The sequence below is a fragment of the Oncorhynchus masou genome, unplaced genomic scaffold (genome assembly GCF_036934945.1).
Source record: "Oncorhynchus masou masou isolate Uvic2021 unplaced genomic scaffold, UVic_Omas_1.1 unplaced_scaffold_6461, whole genome shotgun sequence".
Classification (NCBI taxonomy): Eukaryota; Metazoa; Chordata; class Actinopteri; order Salmoniformes; family Salmonidae; genus Oncorhynchus; species Oncorhynchus masou.
The window spans coordinates 1-12,437 of record NW_027012898.1 but is presented as its reverse complement, the minus strand read 5'-3'; the positions used below and the strand labels follow the sequence as shown (position 1 = coordinate 12,437).

General features: G+C 45.4%; 1 long non-coding RNA gene across 1 annotated transcript; it reads right to left on the bottom strand.

Moving 5' to 3' along the window:
* Positions 1-4,898: 4,898 nt before the first annotated feature.
* LOC135536659 (uncharacterized) lies at positions 4,899-11,373 on the bottom strand. The gene is made up of 3 exons (XR_010455045.1): positions 11,335-11,373; positions 9,982-10,110; positions 4,899-4,964 (listed from the first exon to the last, which is right to left on the bottom strand). It is a non-coding gene; the product is annotated as an uncharacterized LOC135536659 (long non-coding RNA).
* Between the last annotated feature and the right edge of the window lie 1,064 nt (positions 11,374-12,437).

Here is a 12,437-nt window from a genome sequence, read left to right as displayed (position 1 = left end):
ATCCCAGAAACACAACTCAGCAGCCTTCACTATCCCAGAAACACAACTCAACAGCCTTCACTATCCCAGAAACACAACTCAGCAGCCTTCACTATCCCAGAAACACAACTCAGCAGCCTTCTATCCCCAGAAACACAACTCAGCAGCCTTCACTATCCCAGAAACACAACTCAGCAGCCTTCACTATCCCAGAAACACGACTCAGCAGCCTTCACTATCCCAGAAGCACGACTCAGCAGCCTTCACTATCCCAGAAACACAACTCAGCAGCCTTCACTATCTAATACACATCAGACTCTAGCCTGGTAGTGCAGAATCTAATACACCTCCATAGTCTCATCAGACTATAACCTGGTAATGCAGAATCTAATACACCTCCATAGTCTCATCAGACTATAGCCTGGTAGTCAGAATCTAATACACCTCCATAGCCTCATCAGACTATAGCCTGGTAGTGCAGAATCTAATACACCTCCAGTCTCATCAGACTATAGCCTGGTAGTGCAGAATCTAATACACCTCAGTCTCATCAGACTATAGCCTGGTAGTGCAGAATCTAATACACCTCCAGTCTCATCAGACTATAGCCTGGTAGTGCAGAATCTAATACACCTCCAGTCTCATCAGACTATAGCCTGGTAGTGCAGAATCTAATACACCTCCATAGTCTCATCAGACTATAGCCTGGTAGTGCAGAATCTAATACACCTCCATAAGTCTCATCAGACTATAGCCTGGTAGTGCAGAATCTGGCCACCTCCATAGTCTCATCAGACTATAGCCTGGTAGTGCAGAATCTAATACACCTCCAGTCTCATCAGACTATAGCCTGGTAGTGCAGAATCTAATACACCTCCAGTCTCATCAGACTATAGCCTGGTAGTGCAGAATCTAATACACCTCCATAGTCATCAGACTATAGCCTGGTAGTGCAGAATCTAATACCTCAGTCTCATCAGACTATAGCCTGGTAGTGCAGAATCTAATACACCTCCAGTCTCATCAGACTATAGCCTGGTAGTGCAGAATCTAATACACCTCCATAGTCTCATCAGACTATAGCCTGGTAGTGCAGAATCTAATACACCTCCATAGTCTCATCAGACTATAGCCTGGTAGTGCAGAATCTAATACACCTCCATAGTCTCATCAGACTATAGCCTGGTAGTGCAGAATCTAATACACCTCCATAGTCTCATCAGACTATAGCCTGGTAGTGCAGAATCTAATACACCTCCAGTCTCATCAGACTATAGCCTGGTAGTGCAGAATCTAATACACCTCCCAGTCTCATCAGACTATAGCCTGGTAGTGCAGAATCTAATACACCTCCATAGTCTCATCAGACTATAGCCTGAAGTAAGTGCAGAATCTAATACACCTCCATAGTCTCATCAGACTATAGCCTGAGTAGTGCAGAATCTAATACACCTCCATAGTCTCATCAGACTATAGCCTGGTAGTGCAGAATCTAATACACCTCCATAGTCTCATCAGACTATAGCCTGGTAGTGCAGAATCTAATACACCTCCATAGTCTCATCCAGACTATAGCCTGGTAGTGCAGAATCTAATACACCTCCATAGTCTCATCAGACTATAGCCCTGGTAGTACAGAATCTAATACACCTCCATAGTCTCATCAGACTATAGCCTGGTAGTGCAGAATCTAATACACCTCCATAGCCTCAGACTCCACCTCAGGAGGTAGGTGTAATTTACCTGATACAAATACACACACCATGCATAAATCCCCAACGGAGAATAATATTATATTTCAACCCAAACCAGCACGGACTACTGGAGAATTACATTATTGACTGTTGCATGAGTGTAGTGGCCAGGTATTATCATCTACATTTAGATCGTTTGATTGTTGTGCATACAAGTGCACTTCCCTGATTTGCTAATTTGCTAGTTTGCTAATTTGTTTACCCTTTATTTACCATGTGCCTCTGTTATATAGTAACATTGTGTTTCTGTGTGTATCCAGACATCTTGTTTTTATAGTAACATCGTGTTTCTGTGTGTACCCAGACATCTTGTTTTTATAGTAATATCGTGTTTCTGTTTGTACCCAGACATCTTGTTTTATAGTAACATCGTGTTTCTGTGTGTACCCAGACATCTTGTTTTATAGTAACATCGTGCTTCTGTGTGTGTACCCAGACATCTTGTTTTATAGTAACATCGTGTTTCTGTTTGTACCAGCATCTTGTTTTATAGTAACATCGTGTTTCTGTTTGTACCCAGACATCTTGTTTTATAGTAACATCGTGTTTCTGTGAAATTGTACCCAGACATCTTGTTTTATAGTAACATCGTGTTTCTGTTTGTACCCAGACATCTTGTTTTATAGTAACATCGTGTTTCTGTGTGTACCATCTTTCATCACCTGTCAGTTGACATTTGAAGTCTACAAAAGATCAACAAATCAAAACATAAAAACGCAAAATGTAAAGTGTTGGTCCCCTGTTTCATACGCACAAAAAGCGTATTTCACTCCAGTTTTGTGCAATAAATATGTTTACATCCTCCTTTACCAAGATAATCCATCCACCTGACAGGTGTGGCATATCAAGGAGCCGATGAAACAGCATGATCATTACACAGGTGCACCTTGTGCTGAGGGAATAATAAAAGGCCACTAAAATGTGCAGTTGTGTCACGCAACACAATGCTACAGATGTCTCAAGTTGGGGAGTGTGCAATTGGCATGCTGACTACAGAGCTGTTAGTAGAGAATAGTTTGAGTTTGAGTTTATTTTTATTTTACAGGGACAGTGCACATTAATCAACGTTTCAGTAAAAGTGCTGGTTTTATGCCAGCCGTTTAATTTTAAAACCGCAGTCCCTGGGCAGCCTGGGCAGGTTATTAAAAACAATTACAATATAGACAATAGCAACATAGGACAAGCAAGTCATAGCATACAGACATAGCAACATAGGATAAGCAAGTCATAGCATACAGACATAGCAACATAGAACAAGCAAGACATAGCATACAGACAGAGCAACATAGGACAAGCAAGACGTAGCATACAGACAGAGCAACATAGGACAAGCAAGACGTAGCATACAGACAGAGCAACATAGGACAAGCAAGACGTAGCATACAGACAGAGCAACATAGGACAAGCAAGACGTAGCATACAGACAGAGCAACATAGGACCAAAAAAAAAATAGAATGTTAATTTCTCTACCATAAGCCACCGTCATTTAGAGAATTTGGCAGTACGTTCAACCAGCCTCACAAACGCAGACCCGTGCAATGGCATCGTGTGGGCGAGCGGTTTGCTGATGTCAGCATTTTGTCAGAGTCCCATGGTGGCAGTGGAGTAATGGTATGGGCAAGCATAAGCTACGGATAATGAACACAATTGCATTTTAAATGGATGGCAATTTGAATGTACTGAGATACAGCGATGGGCCTCAGGCTGCCATTCATCCACCTCCATCACCTCATGTTTTCAGCATGATATAATCACAGCCCCATGTTGCAAGGATCTGTACACAATTCCTGGAAGCTGAAGATATCCCAGTTCTTCCATGGCCTGCATACTCAACAGTATTGAGCATGTTTGGGATGCTCAGTTGACGTGTACGACAGCATGCGTTCAGTTTCCGCCAATACCCAGCTGACTTCACACAGCCATTGAAGGGAGTGGGACAACATTCCACAGGCCACAATCAACAGCCTGATCAACTCCATGTGAAGGAGATGTGTCACGCTGCATGAGGCAAATGGTCACGCCAGATACTGACCCGGTTTTGTGATCCACGCTCTACTTAAAAAAAAACATGTGACCGACAGATGTATATCTGTATTCCCAGTCGTGAAATTCATAGATTAGGACCAAATTAATTTCTTTCAATTGACTGATTTCCTAATATGAACTGTAACTCAGTAAAATCTTAGAAATTGTTGCATGTTGCATTTATTTTTTGTTCAGTAAAAAAAACATTTAAAAAAGGCAATGCACTCTCTTCCCTCGTGTTCTTGGACAATCCAACTCCCATCCACTCACCTACAGCTATTTTCACTTTGTATTATAACTTGTTGTTATGTTTCGATAGGAAAATTTAGATTGATAAGAGTCCATTGTTATTGGGATCATAAATAACGCGACTACAGACAGTAAAAAGGACATACAAGCTGTTTATAAAGTAGGTCTGTCACCTCCTAGTGGCCAATTGTCATTGTCACATAGATGAGACCACATCATATCCACACCAAAAATACCAGCCTGGTCTCAGACTAGGCGTAACATAGTAAATGTAGATCCGGGACACTCAAATTAGTATTATATGTTACGGTTATGTAACGCTAGGCGTAACATAGTAAATGTAGATCCGGGACACTCAAATTAGTATTATATGTTACGGTTATGGATCGTTACTTAAGGCAAAAAAAAAAAAGTAGGGTGGTTGATCAAGGTAGATGGGTGGGCATATAACGCAAACATCTAGCAACCCAAAGGTTGTGAGTTTGAATCTCATCCTGGACAACTTTAGCAACTATTTTCTAGCTACTTAGCATGTTAGCTAACCCTTCCCCTAAACCTTTAACATAACCCTAACCCCTAGACTAGCTAATGTTAGCCATCTAGCTAGAATGTAACTATATATATATTTAACAAATTCATAACATATAATACGAATTGTAACACGTAACATACAAAATGGGTGATAGACATCCACAAATTAATACATACGAAATGTAACATATCATACTCAAAAAGTGCAGCTCGGATTTACGTACAAAATAATAACTCGAAATGACCTGACACCAGGTTGAAACTACAATTTTTAAAATATTTTATTTTTTTATTAAGTTTTCAGCTTTTTTTCCCACCATCTTTTTTCTTCTTGGGTGAGAAGCATCTTCCTCTTGGACCCACTTCTACAGTCGAGATCCTGACCCTCTTCCTCTTCTTCTCAAGCTCCAGTACATCCTTGACGTCTGTCGGGGATGAAGGAAAAACAACCATGATATTCTCATGCTACATTGCCAGAAAAAATACGCATTTTAAAACCACACAAAATATTTTTGTACATAACTTAATGTTAAGGGTTTCTCTAGTATTCAAGATGTTTACATCCAGCAATTCCACATATTAGATCTTGTCCAACATACTGTAATAGAATAGAAACAGAATAACTTCCGTTGTGGCAAGTCATAGCAACATTCACACAAATGCCATACGACACAAACATCTGTCACAAGAACCAATTCATCATTCAAAATTGGTTGTAGAACTAAGCCATATTAGACTAGCAGGGCTCCTCCACCCAGTAGGACCAAAGCCATATTAGACTAGCAGGGCTCCTCCACCCAGTAGGACCAAGCCATATTAGACTAGCAGGGCTCCCCTCCACCCAGTAGGACAAGCCATATTGATAAGCAGGGCTCCTCCACACCCAGTAGGACCAATCCATATTAGACTAGCAGGGCTCCTCCACCCAGTAGGACCAAGCCATATTAAACTAGCAGGGCTCCTCCACCCAGTAGGACCAAGCCATATTAGACTCGCAGGGCTCCTCACCCAGTAGGACCAAGCCATATTAAACTAACGGGGCTCCTCCACCCAGTAGGACAAGCCATATTAGACTAGCAGGGCTCCTCCACCCAGTAGGACCAATCCATATTAGACTAGCAGGGCTCCTCCACCCAGTAGGACCAAGCCATATTAGAATAGCAGGGCTCCTCACCAGTAGGACCAATCCATATTAGACTAGCAGGGCTCCTCCACCCAGTAGGACCAATCCATATTAGACTAGCAGGGCTCCTCCACCCAGTAGGACCAATCCATATTAGACTAGCAGGGCTCCTCCACCCAGTAGGACCAAGCCATATTAGAATAGCAGGGCTCCTCCACCCAGTAGGACCAATCCATATTAGACTAGCAGGGCTCCTCCACCCAGTAGGACCAATCCATATTAGACTAGCAGGGCTCCTCCACCCAGTAGGACCAAGCCATATTAGACTAACCCAGGGCTCCTCCACCCAGTAGGACCAATCCATATTAGACTAGCAGGGCTCCTCCACCCAGTAGGACCAAGCCATATTAGACTAGCAGGCTCCTCCACCCAGTAGGACCAATCCATATTAGACTCGCAGGGCTCCTCACCCAGTAGGACCAATCCATATTAGACTCACAGGGCTCCTCCACCCAGTAGGACCAAGCCATATTAGACTAGCAGGGCTCCCTCCCACCCCAGTAGGACCAAGCCATATTAGACTAGCAGGGCTCCCTCCACCCAGTAGAACCAAGCCATATTAGAATAGCAGGGCTCCTCCACCCAGTAGAACCAAGCCATATTAGACTAGCAGGCTCCTCCACCCAGTAGAACCAAGCCATATTAGACCTAGCAGGGCTCCTCCACCCAATAGGACCAAGCCATATTAGACTAACAGGGCTCCTCCACCCAGTAGGATCAATCCATATTAGACTTGCAGGGGCTCCTCCACCCAGTAGGACCAAGCCATATTAGACCTAACAGGGCTCCTCCCACCCAGTAGGACCAAGCCATATTAGACAAGCAGGAGGGCTCCTCCCCAGTAGGACCAATCCATATTAGACTCGCAGGGCTACTACACCCAGTAGGACCAAGCCATATTAGACTAACAGGGCTCCTCCACCCAGTAGGACAATCCATATTAGACTCTTGCAGGGCTCCTCCCACCCAGTAGGACCAATCCATATTAGACTCACAGGGCTCCTCCACCCAGTAGGACCAAGCCATATTAGAATAACGGGCTCCTCCACCCAGTAGGACCAATCCATATTAGACTAGCAGGGCTCCTTCACCCAGTAGGACCAATCCATATTAGACTAGCAGGGCTCCCTCCACCCAGTAGGACCAATCCATATTAGACTAGCAGGGCTCCTCCACCCAGTAGGACCAAGCCATATTAGACTAGCAGGGCTCCTCCACCCAGTAGGACCAATCCATATTAGACTAGCAGGGCTCCTCCACCCAGTAGGACCAAGCCATATTAGACTAGCAGGGCTCCCTCCACCCAGTAGGACCAATCCATATTAGACTGTAAGGGCTCCTCCACCCAGTAGGACCAATCCATATTAGACTCCTGGGGCTCCTCCCCCAGTAGGACCAAGCCATATTAGACTAGCAGAAGGCTCCTCCACCCAGTAGGACCAATCCATATTAGACTCACAGGGCTACTACACCCAGTAGGACCAAGCCATATTAGACTAGCAGGGCTCCTCCACCAGTAGGACCAATCCATATTAGACTGCAGGGCTCCTCCCACCCAGTAGGACCAATCCATATTAGACTCACAGGGCTCCTCCACCCAGTAGGACAATACCATATTAGAATAGCAGGGCTCCTCCCACCCAGTAGGACCAATCCATATTAGACTTAGGGCTCCTTCACCAAGTAGGACCAATCCATATTAGACTAGCAGGGCTCCTCCACCCAGTAGGACCAAGCCATATTAGACCTAGCAGGGCTCCTCCACCCAGTAGGACCAAGCCATATTAGACTAGCAGGGCTCCTCCACCCAGTAGGACCAATCCATATTAGACTAGCAGGGCTCCCCTCCACCCAGTAGGACCAAGCCATATTAGACTAGCAGGGCTCCTCCACCCAGTAGGACAATCCATATTAGACTAGCAGGGCTCCTCCACCCAGTAGGACCAAGCCATATTAGACTAGCAGGGCTCCTCCACCCAATGGGGGACCAATCCATATTAGACTAGCAGGGCTCCTCCACCAATAGGACCAGCCATATTAGACTAGCAGGGCTCCTCCACCCAGTAGGACCAATCCATATTAGACTCGCAGGGCTCCTCCCACCCAGTAGGACCAATCCATATTAGACTGCAGGCTCCTCCACCCAGTAGGACCAAGCCATATTAGACTAGCAGGGCTCCTCCACCCAGTGGGACCAAGCCATATTAGACTAGCCAGGGCTCCTCCCACCCAGTAGAACCAAGCCATATTAGACAAGCAGGGCTCCTCCACCCAGTAGGACCAATCCATATTAGACTCGCAGGGCTACTACACCCAGTAGGACCAAAGCCATATTAGACTAGCAGGGCTCCTCCACCCAGTAGAACCAAGCCATATTAAACTAGCAGGCTCCTCCACCCAGTAGGACCAAGCCATATTAGACTAGCTTGAGGCTCCTCCACCCAGTAGGACCAAGCCATATTAGACTAGCAGGGCTCCTCCACCCAGTAGGACCAATCCATATTAGACTAGCAGGGCTCCTCCTCCAGTAGGACCAAGCCATATTAGACTAGCAGGGCTCCTCCACCCAGTAGAACCAAGCCATATTAGACTAGCAAGGGCTCCTCCACCCAGTAGGACCAAGCCATATTAGACTAGCAGGGCTCCTCCACCCAGTAGGACCAAGCCATATTAGAATAGCAGGGCTCCTCCACCCCAGTAGGACCAAGCCATATTAGACTAGCAGGGCTCCTCCACCCAGTAGGACCAAGCCATATTAGACTCATGAGGCTCTTCCACCCAGTAGGACCAAGCCATATTAAACTAGCAGGGCTCCCTCCCACCCAGTAGGACAAGCCATATTAGACTGCAGGGCTCCTCCACCCAGTAGGACAAGCCATATTAAACTAACAGGCTCCTCCACCCAGTAGGACCAAGCCATATTAGACTAGCAGGGGCTCTTCCACCCAGTAGAACCAAAAGCCATATTAGACTAGCAGGGCTCCTCCACCCAGTAGGACCAAGCCATATTAGACTAGCAGGGCTCCTCCACCCCAGTAGGACCAAGCCATATTAGACTAGCAGGGCTCCTTCACCCAGTAGGACCAATCCATATTAGACTAGCAGGGCTCCTTCACCCAGTAGGACCAATCCATATTAGACTAGCAGGGCTCCTCCACCCAGTAGGACCAAGCCATATTAGACTAGCAGGGCTCCTCCACCCAGTAGGACCAAGCCATATTAGACTAGCAGGGCTCCTCCACCCAGTAGGACCAAGCCATATTAGACTAGCAGGGCTCCTCCACCCAGTAGGACCAATCCATATTAGACTAGCAGGGCTCCTCCACCCAGTAGGACCAAGCCATATTAGACTAGCAGGGCTCCTCCACCCAGATTGACTCAGGTGTGAATTCTTATGTAAATGACATATTTCTGTATTTAATTTTTTTTTCAATACATTTTCTAAAAACATGTTTTTCACTTTGTCACAATGTGGCATCGTGTGTAGAAAATATATATATTTAATCCATTTTGAATTTTGTAACAAAAAAAGTGGAATAAATGAAGAGGTTTGAAGGTTTCTGAAGGCACCGGAGCCATGAGGGAACCCCAGTATAACTTAGCGTTTGATTTTTGTGTCCCCCTTAAAAGTGTCACAGCTCGTAACGTATCAATATTTATCTTTTAAAATGAACTATGACATAGCCAATAAATATATAGCACAACTTTGATTTCACCCCGGTCTCATTTTGAATGGTTTACATTGTTTGGAAGTTGACGGACTGAGTTTTTCTTCTTCACCAGCTGGAACATGTTCCGGGACTCATTCTGCCCCTGACCAGGCAGTTAACCCACTGTTCCTAGGCCGTCATTGAAAATAAGAATTTGTTCTTAACTGACTTGCCTAGTTAAATAAAAAGGTAAAATCAAATAAAAAATAAATGTATAAAAAAAATAAATCTAAAAAAAATAAATAAATTAAAAACTTTTTTTTTTTTTTTAACTATTCCAACACTAATAATGATGAAAAGCCAACCAGGCCTGAGGTAACACCATTTGACCAGTGGTTCTTCACCTGGTGACCCAAAATGTTGTTTATTTTTCTACTACATAACTGATTAATAGAATCAGGTGTTTAGTACTGGGGCAAAACTACCATGTGCGCCATTTTGGGTCACCAGGACCAGGATGTGTGAGCATGACAGTCACTTTAGGAAAAAAAAATATGCTAAAATGGCATATTATTATTATTATTCATTAAGAATTAGACAGTCCAGTACCGTGAGATGTGGTAGGTTCTGTTTTGACCTCTGGGGGAGGCTCCTGTAGAGTGGTGGGCTTCCACACGGCCAGACAGGTCAACCGGGCCGTATATTCACCTTCCCCAGGAGGACCGGAGGCTCCAAGGACTGGAACAGACGACCACCGGATCCAGAGGAGAGAACACAGTGTTTAGTGCCATCCTGTCAACTCTCGGAATCGTCACGGTTACTTAAAAAGACGCGTAGCAACACAGACCACCGTGAATATAGATGACGTCACCCCGATGAATAATACAATGTCGTCATCTTTACTGTTCATCAACCTGGGAACCTTCTAGTCCTACCAGACACGCTGTGGTCTGGTCGGTCACCACCAGACACGCTGTGGTCTGGTCGGTCCTACCAGGCACGCTGTGGTCTGGTGGTCCTACCAGACACGCGGTGGTCGGTCCTACCAGACACGCTGTGGTGAGTCCTACCAGAGACGCTGTGTAAATGCTTGGTCCTACCAGACACACTGTGGAAATGCTTGGTCCTACCAGAGACGCTGTGTATAAATGATGCTTGGTCCTAGTCCTACCAGACACACTGTGGAAATGCTTGGTCCTACCAGAGACGCTGTGTAAATGCTTGGTCCTACCAGAGGCGGCTGTAGTGGGAGTTCTGCCCACACTGTGTAAATGCTTGGTCCTACCAGAGGCAGCTGTGGTAGGGTTCACCACCAGACACACTGTATAAATTCTTGGTCTGATCCCTACCAGAGACGCTGTGTAAATGCTTGGTCTAGTCCTACCAGAGGCAGCTGTGTAAATGCTTGGTCTAGTCCTACCAGAGACGCTGTGTAAATGCTTGGTCTAGTCCTACCAGAGACAGCTGTGTAAATGCTTGGTCTAGTCCTACCAGACAGTGTGAATGCTGTGGTCAGGTCCTACCAGAGACAGCTGTGGTAGGTCCTACCAGAGACACTGTGGTCCTACCAGAGACAGTGTGTAAATGCTTGGTCTGGTCTACCAGACACAGTGTATAAATGCTTGGTCTAGTCCTACCAGACACAGTGTGTAAATGCTTGGTCTAGTCCTACCAGAGACAGTGTGTAAATGCTTGGTCTAGTCCTACCAGAGACAGTGTATAAATGCTTGGTCTAGTCCTACCAGAGACAGTGTATAAATGCTTGGTCTAGTCCTACCAGAGACAGTGTGTAAATGCTTGGGTCCTACCAGAGACAGTGTATAAATGCTTGGTCTTGTCATGCAGGGCTCTCATGGAAGACCCCTTGGTCTCAATAGGACACCCCTGCCTAAATAAAATACAAATTCCACCTCCAGGCCATTGAGGGCCACAGTGAACTACAGGTAGACAGGTGGTACATACCTCAAGGTTAAGTTTCCACATTTTGATGAAGCCATCGTTGACGTACCAGAACACAGAAGTCGTCCACGGTGAAACTGTTGTCCACCGATTTCACCCTGACAGAGAATTGAACACAATATTCAGCACAACTTTTCACAAAATTACCAAGAAAACATCCAAGAATTCTATTAAAAATCATACAAATATTAAAAATGTACATAATGATTACAGGAAGGAAGCAACGAAACCATAGATATTAATTGTACGTGCCTGGTTTCATGAGCCTCGAACTCACAGAGCACCTTCTGAGTGTTGATGTCACACAACCGGACTGTCTCGCCGTCTCAGCCATGGCCAGGGATGGAATTCTGACGACAAACAAACCAATACTGCGATACAAAAGAAGACAACAAAATAACGATTTGTAAGTGGATAAAAGGTTGCTTCCCTTCTCACATCTACATATTCATCCATCCTGTTTCTTTCCTGTTCTGTGTGTGTGTGTGCTTCTACTGTGATTTTACCAAGAGTGTAGTGTGTATCAAGGTCTAGTGACCACCATTAACCTGCACCTTGACTGTCACAAATATACCGTGTGTATTAAGCAATACTCTAAATATTGCCCACCATTGTGTTGATCACTCTGAACTAAATATTTTTAAAAAAACTTTAGTGATCTTACATTATCCTCAAGAAAAGCCCAGAACCCCTAGCCTTCTCGATAAGAGCCCAGAACCCCTAGCCTTCTCGATAAGAACCCAGAACCCCTAGCCTTCTCGATAAGAGCCCAGAACCCCTGGCCTTCTCGATAAGAGCCCAGAACCCCTAGCCTTCTCGATAAGAGCCCAGAACCCCTAGCCTTCTCGATAAGAGCCCAGAACCCCTAGCCTTCTCGATAAGAGCCCAGAACCCCTAGCCTTCTCGATAAGAGCCCAGAACCCCCTAGCCTTCTCGATAAGAGCCCAGAACCCCTAGCCTTCTCGATAAGAGCCCAGAACCCCTAGCCTTCTCGATAAGAGCCCAGAACCCCTAGCCTTCTGGGTAAAGCCCAGAACCCCTGGCCTTCTCGATAAGAGCCCAGAACCCCTAGCCTTCTCGATAAGAGCCCAGAACCCCCTAGCCTT